The following is a 12,361-nucleotide window of genomic DNA, read 5'->3' as shown; positions in this document are numbered from 1 at the left end:
TTTTTGGAATTTAAGTAAACTGGAACACCCACCCCCACACACACACACACACACACACACATATAAAATTGTGCGATAATGTAATTTATACATTAAAAAAAAACATTTAAAATCAAATTTTCGATATTCAGAATAATGTCGATAGTTGAGCCATTTAGCTTATATTTATTCTCGAACGATTAGAAAAATGAGCATAATTAATTAACTCGTTAATTAATATGAACGACACGACTTTACGAAGTCTTCTTTATATTATTGACATTTATAGGTTTTATTATTAGTATCTTATAATGGATGTTAATTTTTTATTTTAAATATATATATATATTACATGTACTTGTTATTGTATGCATATTTATCTTAGAAGTCAAATTTTGAGCAAACTAATGAACTCTTTACATATATAGCCAATATATTCGTCACATTTATTCACACTTTAGAAAGTAATAGATTTTGCGCGCGCTTGTAATGATGACTGTAAACTAGTGTAATACATTCCGGGTATTTCCGGCCATTTGTCAGCGCACAAGCGAACGGGCCTGTTTTCAAAAGTTAATGACGTACCCGCGCGAGCCGATAAACTGTTACATTGTCGGCTGGCGGTCTAGCGTGTTCGTGAAAGATTCAGTAATTCGATTCGCGGATGTCTTGGTGAATGAGCCGACCGCGGGAAAAAAAAGCCTCGCCTTTCCCGGATCCATCCTGTCAGCATGGCAACGTCCAGAATGCACAATGCCGAGTAAATTGGATGGAAATACGCGAGTCAAAAGTAATCGGTGCTCTTCCTGTTTCTTTACACGTGCGCGCGGTTTAAATTCTAAGACCCCGAAACCTCGTAACTGAAAATATTCCGATTGTGAAGCGATCGAACCACTTTTTCTTTCAAGTTCTCACGCGGAAAGAATTTCGCCGAAGCACGTGAAAAGTTAGCTGGATCTGAATATCATTTTTTATTAGATAAAAATATAAATTATGCAGGACGTTCAAGCGAGTTACCGGAATGTCGAAACTTTTTGCAATATCGCTCACCATGCGTGAAAATCTTACATAATAATTTTGATGGTGTGACAAAAAATTATTTCCAGCTAATCTTTAATTAAATTTTGAGATACTTCAGCAAAATCGTCATTCCATGTACATAATTAGCAAATCTCGAAATTTCAGAATCTGAAACTCGAAAAAACATTAAACTGAAGAGTTTCAAAACCTCGAAATTTTTCAACTCTTTACATTCATTCAAATTTTTCAATGTTTTCTCCGTCCTATCAATATTCAATCAATAACACTTTGTCTTCAAACTTGACACTTATTGACAGTGTCATCCAATTGAGCATCGTATTGATGAAAAAAAAAAAATGAATTAACGACGTTCCGCTAAGATATTATACGGATACGAACTGACCCCACTCACAAATTCGCGGGCCACGTGGATACCTGGGTTCTCCCAGGCTCTCACACTTGGAGCACGGCTCCCACTACCTGCCGATTGCTCCTTCTTCCTTCCTCCTTGCGCTTGCTAACGCGGTCCCTGCTTGGCCAATTGCGGTGTGGCTTACCTCGACCTCGTGTCCCTGTGTATGCTCTCTGTCTCTCGTCGCTTAGTGTCCTACGAGTGATTCAGCAGCGTGGATGCTGCGTCGATTCTCGCAACCGGAAAGCGCGCGAAACGTGTCAATAAAATAAAAATCAGTTGGTTTTATCGCAGTGTTTAGTGGCGTTATCGTGATGCTGGTTAATTAATTGGCAAATTGACTGTTGCGCGTTTTATACTCTGAATTTGATGATGAGACGCCGAAGAGAAACTGTTATTGGGTAACGTTGAATTTTCTGTCAAGTTAAAAATCTCCAATTTTATATTAATCTAATTATTACTTATTTTTCATACGCATTTTAATTTCTTGCTTTACACTTGTATTACTTTTGTAGTTAAATAATTTATTTATATATAAATAATTTATTTATATCATTAAAAAATATTTTTTATTATTAAAAATTAATTTTCTACACAACGTTTCTACATAACGTTCCATCGAATTTCTGATGTTTTGAAAAATAAACTCTTTTAGTTGATCGACGAATTTCTTATTTGTATTTGTTGAAACACAAATACATACTGTTGAAAAAAAATTAATTTACGTGTTTGACATAAGCAAGTTCAGAACACGGGCATTCTTCAGATACGCCGCGCAGGCGTGTGCTCTCCGTCTTTTCTCGGTTAACGTTTCATAAGTGTTCGAGTAGCACGTGCCAAGCAGTGATCCGTTTTACTTCCCGTGATCTCGTTCTCGCTCTTTCATAACTCCGTTCTTTATGAATGAACAAAATTATCGATCATCTGGTCCGGCTCGCGTTTGCTTTCATCTCCGCGAAAGATCGTTGGAGCACTCGAGTTTATGGTCGTTGTGGCCGTCACTGGTGAACGCAATATTATTCTCTGGGAATTGCGGGAAATTTCGAGTGAATTTATTATTAATATTAGTGGTGATTGTGGCGTAGAGAGTCTGTGCCAAAGATTCAGGTTTAAATTCCACCTAGATTTTTTAAATGATCGCCACCTTTCATTGCCGAAAGGCAATGGCCAACCACCGACAGCACCTTTGTAAAACCTACATATATTTTCCGAAGACTAGATCAAAGAAACCCGGGACTGCATCGGGTCCGACGTTCCAAGGCTGTATCAAAGCCTAAGAAACTAGGACTGCATAAAGTCTGCCTAAGTACCTGGCACTATGTCAAATCTAAAAGAAAGCTGTGTTAGGTCTAGGGACCAGATTGTCCGTATTAAGCTTGAGGAAAAAAAGGTCTTGGCGGAAGTTATAGAGGAACTCTTTAGAGCCAGGTGACGTTTAGGAACTGATACAGCCCCATTTGCTTCCGTTATGGCTATTATTATACTGTTAGTATTTCAAATAAAGGCTACTAATTTTTAAATGAAATAAAATGTAAGTTAAAATATAGGTATGTGAATCATCTAATGTTATACCATTAAAAATTAAACATTAATATGAAATATTATAATTAACAATTTGGATTTTATAATTCTTATAAGTTCTAATTTTTTAAATTATTTTAAAATATACATTTATTATGTACAACGTTATAAACGTATAATATTATATTTTTGAATTAAATGCGAAATTAAAAATAAACGAAGTAATAAAAAATAGTTAATACCTACGTAAAACTATTAACGAATGAATTAATATTATAGCGTTTCACTTCTCAGCGATTCGTGCAATATGCTTCGAGGTCACATTAGGCTATAAGGATTAACGGCGCAGGAATGCCGGTAGTCCTGTCCTAACGATGTAAGGAGATACTTTGAAAGCAATATTGCAATCATTCGTTCAACTTTTCAGAAAGATTTTGTCTCCGATCTTACAAAAGATTTTTTCGAAGCCTCATGCTTCTAATTTTACGCTATTTATGTACGAAAAGAAAATAATTTTGTTACGTTATGCAAATAATTGTGCTTGACGCTTAAGTTGATTGCTAGAAGATCAAAACTGTTTGTATCATTGCTCATCATTGCTTTAAACGTCTTTTATAATTATTTCGATGAGCAAACAAAATTATTTTCAAATTTAAATCCAACAAAAATTTTAAATACTTTAGCAAAATTGTTTTTCTGTGTAATTCATTTAAAACAAATTTTTTTATTTAATAAGACACATTTTTTATCGTATCTGCCAGATATTTCTTGCAGACATAAACATTTGTATTTATTATAAATATGAAAATAGCATACTGACTGCAAATTTTACTTTTTTTTTTACTTTTAATTTTACATGAAAAGAACGTTCTCGCTAAAGAATCTAAAAATTTAGTTGGATACAGATCTGAAAATAGTTTTATTAGACCATCAAAATAATTATGTTTAAACTGGTTGCTACAATAGGATGCCAAAATTTTTGTAGCATTGCTCATCATGCTTGAGAGCATCCGTCATAACTATTATGGTGCAACAAAATTATTTTCAGATCTGTATACAGCCAAATTTCTAAACACTTCAGCAAAACCGTCTTTTTTCCGTGTATATTTCGGGATTCGGTTAATCAAGTCTAGACGAGAAATCGAAATAACGGCTCGGCGAAATCACAGAAGGTCGACTGTGTTTCTACCGTTCGCTCGCAATAAGCGGGCTTGGCCGACGAGCTCATTAACTCATAAAATTGGACAGACTGAGTTGTCAGTCAAAGAAGCAGCGACACTCGCGCGCAGTTAATAAAGCGGCCGTTAATCGACGACGACGATGACAACATACCGTGGTGGATTCCTCTTAACTAAGTTTGACCTCTCGACACCCGAAATGATTGCATTTGCCGCATTCGCCGGACTGCCGAGCTCCAACTCTTTTTAACCTCGTTTCTGTCCATCTCGCGCGAATACGTTCTTGGGGAAAATATTTATCCGTTAGAATTGAAATACGGGCGAGATTAATCACAAGAATTTTCACAAATGTAATTAATTATATTGACACAGGCGGGAATAATTATTGATATGTGTAAAAGAGATTGAAGTGAAAAATTATATTAGACGTAAAAAAAAGTAATTTATTAACAATATAAAAAAAATGATTTTAATTCAGTAATAGAACATGTTATTAAAACTATAATGAAATAGATGCATAAATTATTACAATTAGAATAAAACTTCCAAAGCTTCTCCTTGCCGGAATTTGATAAGAATATACATGGAAAGAACAATTTTGCTGAAATACAGATCTGAAAATAATGATGTTGAATTATTTAAAAAATTATATTGGACCATTAACTTGTTTGCTAGATTGTCAAACTTTGCAGCATCATTATCATGCTTGGGTACTCTACAAAATTATTTTGATAGCCCAATATAAAATTATTTTCTGCTCTGTACACTGAGGGAAAAATTACTAAATTTTAATAAATACTTATTCGAATAGTACTAATAAAATATTTACTAAGAGTAAATTATTTATTTACCGTAAGTAAATATTTTATTAGTACTATTTGAATAAATATTTATTAAAATTTAGGAACTTTTTCTACATTAGATTAATTTTCTATATTATTTACAATGAGGGTGGTTAAATAAAACATTAATTCTTTCCATAAAATTTATATTGAAAGATTAGCAATCAAATTTTTTTATTAATAATAATTGAGAGCAGCAAACATTTTAGTATTATACACCTGCTCAATGTTCGTCTTAGATTCTTCTTTAAATTAATAACGTGTCTAATTTCCATTTTTTTTTTATTGTCGATTTCTTAGATCCACAAATAATTGAATTTAATTGAATTATTTTGCGCTTTAAAAAGAGGGATAAGCAAATCGTGTGAGCGAACGGAAAGTAAACGATGACTTCGTGTGACCCGCGAGGTGCATTTTATTAAATTATTATCGCTGTTTATGAGTTCAGAGCCCGTTCGGGCTCAGACGACGCGCTAGTAAACGGCCGCGAGATCGGCAATGTCAAATTGCCTCTTAAAATGAGCGTAAAGCAAATTGCATAAGTGGCGAGGTACACGCCGTCCAATCGCAGTGTCGTCCTCGATGTGCATTGCTACTGTGCATGTCATATGCGCGGTGTCTGTCGTATTTCTTTGTGATACCTGCGGTCGCATACCTGCGTCTCGACGCGATCTCTCCCGTAAATCGTTACCGACTTCCGCCGCCGCGGAAAATTGCGGGTACTTATTACGATGCGGCCTTGAAGTGGGAAAATAGACAATTAGTCTGGCTTGTGTTCAACAGCATCAAAGTTTCACATACACGTAGTATACATAATAATACCGCAATATTAGCAATAATTGTAGCAAATTATAATGGGCTTTACTTTCGAGATTGAAAAAACTTGTTATTATCAGTATTTTTAGCAATTTTTTTTATTATCAAATAAATTGTAACAAGATAGTAATAACAGTTGTGTTTTTCTTAGCTTTGGTTTCTTACATAAAAATTGCACTCATTTGATTAATAATTTACCGAGAAAAAAGAATATTTAATAATTAATAAATAACAGTAATGAAAAAGTAAACGCCAAAATAAAGGTAACATGAATTTAATTTTTGTAACTGACATATTTTTATTCATGTCAGTTATTAGTTTTATAATTACCAGTCTTGTATTAGTATGGTTTTTTATTATAATAAAATTTAGTGATTTGATTTAACAAGCTTGATAGACTTAATTTTTATAATAATTGCAAATACGCTTATACAATTATTGAAAATGTAAAAATTTAATATAAAATTGCACATCATCATTATTATCACATAGATCAAAAATTAACATCAGTTGTACCTGATTTTTCAACGTGTTGTTAGCATGCACAAATTAACAAGTTGCAACCTGTTAAATGTTGCCTATATCAAATAAAAATATAAAATATAACGAGATACGATTTCGGTGCGTGTTCAGCAGCTCTTCCCTATATGATAACATATTTCATGTGAAATCAACGCCGACACTCCTTAACTTTTCTCTTACAACTATTTCAACTATTCGACCTCGTAAATCATTCTGCACACGCGTGCCGCGCGCGTCGAGCGTCGCTCGCGAGCATCGCCCTGCAACGCGAACCTCTCGATATCCATCAAACGAATCTACGTCGTGCACGCCGGCGAGGGTGGATAGACGCGCGATCGCGATTGATGTACTTACTCAATCGCCGCACTGATTTATAATTCGCCCGCTCTTTTCGCGAGGCGCAAATTCCGCGCCTCAAGCGATTCGAAATCCGAAATTTACGCGCCCGTTACACTCGCCGTGCGCGTGCCGCAAACGCGATTGCAATTAGCACGATCGTCGACTCGTGGTATTTCGCGTATGCGAATCTGCCTTTTCACGGTGATATTGAGTTGTTGCGATGGTTGATATTGAGTTGCGTTGCTGCGTATTTGTAGCGAAAAGCTTTGTCGGGAATCATTGTGGCTCAGTTGATTTGACGAAAATTAACGATACGTTTTGAGGTTCGCAGGATTGACCGTGCCGAGCGAATGCAATTAGAAACAAAACAAATTTTTATTTTTATTATTATCGAATTTACAGTACAATGTTGTATAATTATCAGCTTAGTTTTCTACACACTTTTTACATTTATTCTTTCGAAAATTTGGTGAATAATTTTTAATAAAAAATAGATTAGTAAATGTTAAAGTAAATGTTAATTGATCAAAAATGTTTCGATCGATTTATGTAGCTGATAATAATGTAATGGTATACAATTTTATATTAAATTTTTACATTTTCATAAAAAATTTATGATATTTTCTCAATGTATAAATATATTTGCAATTGTTATAAAAATTAAATTGATAAAATTTATCAAGTTTGCTAAATCGTATCAACACAATTTTTATTATAAACAAACCATATTAATATAAAATTGATTATAGTAAAATTAATAATTGATATAAAAAAAATACGTTGATTACAAAAATTAAATTCAAGCACCTTTGTTTCAAAATCTTTACTGTTTTATTTTTCAAAATCAACTCGAATCAAACATAAATCAAGATTAAATAAATACAATTTAATATTATTTCTTAATCGTATATCGTATTTAATCGCATCGTGAAGATTGTTTGAAACGAGTTAAGGCGAATAATTATTTCAAAAGAATAGCGAATAAAATTCAGTCTCGTCCTTCCTGGACGACTGGAACAGGTAGTTGCGATTCTAGACGTACGTTTCTTTTAACGAGTTCTGGTGAGCCGCGGGGAGTCGGTTTTTCGTCGAAGGATCGAGTCATCCGCGCTCTTTGCGAATTTCAACGCACGTCCGATCAAATTGCAGCAGAAGACCGAGATAGAAGGGCACAGGAGTAGCCTCCTAACGGTACCGAAAATGGAGAACCTGGCGTGCAATGTGGTCGCGAATCTTCACGCGCAATCTTTGCAAATCTCGCGCAACCGCCTTACATTTTTACATACGAAAGTAACATAAAATTGCGCCGATATCAGAGTTGATGCAAAGGAATTTAGATTGAAAGAGTTGCGAATCCTGAAAAGAGATCTGGCAGTTGCCAAGAAGAAAGGATATTAATAATACTTTTTTTAGACATTACAATCTTTGTCAAACGGTTTTTAAATAATATTAAATACAAAGTTAAATAATAACTGTTGTAGTAATTTTACACAAATTATCTTGAATACTTAAAGTACTTAAATAAAAATATTCAGATATTTTTCATCATTTCTTATTTCATTATTTCATTAATAATTATATTGTCATTAGAACACACGTCTACTTCTTATTAAAATAATGTTTTATCCCGATAAAAAATCGCCGCCAAATTTTTTCTACTACTTTCAAAGGCAATATAAAACAATCTGTAATTTTTTTAATTATTTTCTTAATATTTTGAGAATGTCTTATACACCCTCAGATCTCACGTCACAAAATTCTTTTTTTTTCTGTTTCCTCTTATATTTTTTAGTGTCTAGAATAATTCTGTCATTCTTCATTAATTCGCGAGAATGAAATAATGGGATGCATACATCTCTCCTGCAAATATCTCGCAATGATTTCTACGATACGTTTATTGACACGAAACGGATACGGTCACTATACTGGAGAACTAGTTCGCCGGAAGCCGAAGGTCAGTCAGGCTGGGAGAGACACGTGTGCGCACACGTTGCAGTCCGCGGCGCATTGCAGCAGCGAATTGCAGTTTCTCCGATCGTTATCGTCGCTTATTGTGCGCGCTGTGTGCGGTGCCGTTCTCATCGGCGCGCGGATTTTTACCGCGAGTCGTTGTCCGATCGTGCGTCGCGCCCGCGCCGGCTCTAAACGAGATTCAAGGTGAGCTTCGATTCGAGAGCATACACGCGCGCGCGGTAACGCGACTTCGTTCCAGAAGACACGCGGCGTGCCCCCGAGCGATTGTTACGTGAGCCCAAATCGGAATAGCACGGTTCTCTTTTTTTGTGCCGTGTGTACGACGCGCACGGGAAAAAAAGGGATCGCCACGATCAAAATCGCTCGATTTCAAGGTGTCAATGTTCGTGGAATTTGACAAATCGGAGATTGAATCCCAATGATTCATCAAAAATAAAAGGAGGAGACTAAAGAATTCGGAAGAGTCTGGGAAATTCCGATACCTGAATTGAAGTCGTGGGATCGCCGACTAAAGATCGCGATAAATTTGTTTTTATGGTCTAAATTTCGTAGAATTATTAAATTATTGGAATTTAAGGCCTCGAGGATGTCTCACCGCTCTCGAAGAATCATAATTTATACACCTGGAAAAGCTATATATTAACTCTCAGTGCTGAGTCAGCGCGATCCGGTTCGATTTTCAAAGCTTTTGCTGTTTACTTATTGCAAAATATCTCTTGTGCTACGACTTTCGCCTCGAAAAATTCCTTTTTCTTCTCGGCCTCTAAACGATCGAATAAAATAAAAATTTAATTAAAATCGATGCATTATAACCTGATATACTGAGAAAAAGTATCTTACAATTAACAAAAAAATGTTATTATTTATTCGGTGTGTCTCGACAGATACATGAAATATTTATGTAAATAAAACGAAGAAATAATGTTTATTCAAGTAATTCTTACAGTTCTGGAAAATATTTACCGTTGAATTATTTTTATATTCAATATAATCAAATTTTTAATCTAAGGAAACAATTTAATTAAGTTTAATAATATTATTAGTTTGTTAGTAAATTTATTATTTAAATGTAAAAAAATGGTAAAATACAAAATTATATATTTAAGATAAAATATCTAATTACTTAAAAGTAAATGTTTTTAAGTCAGTTAATTTTAGTCAGTTAATTTTTTAAATTGTTTATTCAAAAGTAAATATTTCAAAAATATATATGCTCGAGCACGGGCAGATAGGGACTCTTTTGAAATGTGGGCACTGAGGATTAATAAATTGTTTTATCACGGTAATCGATTTAAAATAAATTGCACAAATTTCATGCTTTTAAGAGAGACTTTAAAAATTCTTTAATGTCGTATTTCCTGATTAATCCTTATATTGTCAGGATTATTTGGCATAAATTCACGGACACGATTTGCTAAAGATCCATGAGCCGATTATTACAAGATCGTTCGGCTTTTCGAAGCCGTTTGCGAACCGTTCATTTTTCTCCGCAGATTATCATGCTCCCGTTATACATTCCGCGAATTCTGTCGGCCGTTGTAACCATTAAGCCGGCTTGTTTGGACCCTACTGGATTACACCGGGTGACTCGGAATTTCAATGAGAATTGCAAATTACGCACCTCTTAATTTTGTAATCAGATTCCGAGAGGCTTATGTAGAACTTCGAAATCCTCAAATCTTTCAATCTTGGTAACATAAATCTTTAGTCATCATTACATCTTATTGTTAGCTTCGAGGATTCAGATTCTCTAATTTTAACAGCATGAATCCTCAGATGTATAAAGTTTTATATTGTACCTTTTTCTTGACATATAATATTTTATTATATAACAAAAACGAAATTTTATATAAAATTTATACTAAGCGAAAGATATTTAAAAATTTATTTGTAGGATATAAATTAATCTCACTGAAATAAATCTTTATTTAAATATGACGAAATAACATTTTAGCAAATTAATTAATTAATAAGAAAAATGAGATATTTTACAATGTATATTCCATCAAACTTTTTTATAACAAATCAATACTGAAGAAATAACGTCACTAAATATCATTCGTCTTTGAATATTTCGATTTTTTTTTCTCAGTACATAAAACGCAAGATCTATATAATTTGTTCTCAGTGTGAATAAAATACTATTGTTAATTCACTTGTTACTTTGTTATTGCTTATCAGAGTTTTTAATTTTGGTTTAGCTCAACGAAAGTCCTATTTACCACTTTGCGAACGGTTTTTAAATAATTTTGACGGAAGTGCCGGACGAGGCGTAAATAATTTTCTTCGGCGAGAAATTCGCACTACAGCGCGGACTAAATTGAAGCACGTTCTCAGCAATGGTTTTAATTAAAGCCCGCAAGGCGAACGGTAATCAGTACTAATCACGAAATTGATCCGCCACGCTTCCAGCCTGCGCAAACTCTTTCTTTTTCCGCCTCAGATGAAAGGGCCGTCGACCCAGCTTTCGTAAATTCCGAAAATTCCGCAAAAGGTGACAGTGCGGCATTAATTAAATTCCTCCGCGGCGCAGTAAACCAAACAATTAACGCGCCGCAAAGTCGCGTCTCCACTTCATATAACTTTATTTAATTCAACTGAGGAAAAAACACACACATGAATCGAAGCAAATTGAATTGTACAGATTTACTTGTTTTATTTAAACTTAATGTAATAAAGTCTTGTTATATACGTTTCAACGTTACATTAATAAATAGTTTTACTAATTGAATCTCACTATTATATTATATTACATCAATATGTTACATTTATTGAATTTTTAAATTAAAATTGATACTATTTATTTTATACTCAAATACTTTTTAATGTTTAAATATTATGGCAATTAAATTTAAAAGTTACATTTTCGGCATATCAAATTTACGTATACACGAGTGGAATTAGTACCTATGTCCATTAGCGTACACGAGTGGAGTCAATTAGATCCGCTGACCGAAGACTGAATTCGTTTCGCCGTTTCGAAGCTGAGGGATTGCGCTAATTGCAGGTTTTAACGAGCGTCAGTTCGTCCAGCTGCCGCTTCCATTTCCGGGATGTCGTGCGGACATCGCGCGGCTTTTCTCTCTTCTCAGAGGTGTCTTAGAAAATCAGGTTAGCCTCGACAGGAATTCCCTTTCGCTCTTTCCCGAACCACGTTAAATCGCGCTCGTTTGGCAGAAGAAGCTTCGAGGAAATTCACCCCGAATTCCACGAACCACAAGCCTCTAATTGCGAACTTTATTACGTGCTTTATTAAATTGATTCTAATCGTACGTTAAATTAATTTCACGTCGCGAAATATTTTTAGTATTGCGTAAAATTATTATAACAATTCATTATTGAGTATCTTTGCTAATTAATTGCAAAATGGACTAAAGAAATTTTATGTCATCGAATAATTTCAAGAATTTATATTGCTATTTATTTTCTCATTAAAGTCAAATTTATTCGAAAACACGACAAAAATAATTTTCCGTATATTTCTATGCTTCCGCGTTACTTCTGGAAACTATCTTTGGCATCCCTGATAAGATAAAGATTATGCTTGATAGATAAGCGCGATACTATTTAGCTATTAGGTAGGAAAAGTCCGGAAGACTCAAGCAGTCTAAAAATATTTTGTCCGGCCACATTGTCCGTTACTACTTCGGGATCGTGGTAGAAGGTGCGTAATGTGCAGCTTTCTTGCTGCTTTCACATAGCAGATATCACACGTCTGTCAACCTAATACGCCTCGTAACTTTCCCACTCGTTAGCTT

At 34.3% G+C, this 12,361-nt stretch overlaps 1 protein-coding gene across 4 annotated transcripts in view; it reads left to right on the top strand.

Moving 5' to 3' along the window:
* Nucleotides 1–12,361, top strand: part of LOC105207673 (protein sickie) — a 200,428-nt gene that overhangs the window by 68,762 nt on the left and 119,305 nt on the right. The window contains exon 1 of one of the 4 annotated variants that reach the window (XM_026132323.2): nt 1,639–1,812. The exons of the other annotated variants lie outside the window; for them this stretch is intronic. The gene's annotated coding sequence lies outside the window, so the exon portion shown is untranslated. Of the gene's footprint in view, nt 1–1,638; nt 1,813–12,361 lie in introns of those variants that run through there. 4 annotated transcript variants of the gene reach the window in all.

This window comes from Solenopsis invicta, chromosome 14 (assembly GCF_016802725.1).
Source record: "Solenopsis invicta isolate M01_SB chromosome 14, UNIL_Sinv_3.0, whole genome shotgun sequence".
NCBI lineage: Eukaryota > Metazoa > Arthropoda > Insecta > Hymenoptera > Formicidae > Solenopsis > Solenopsis invicta.
The sequence above is the reverse complement of the archived record's forward strand: the minus strand, read 5'-3'. Positions and strand labels throughout refer to the sequence as shown.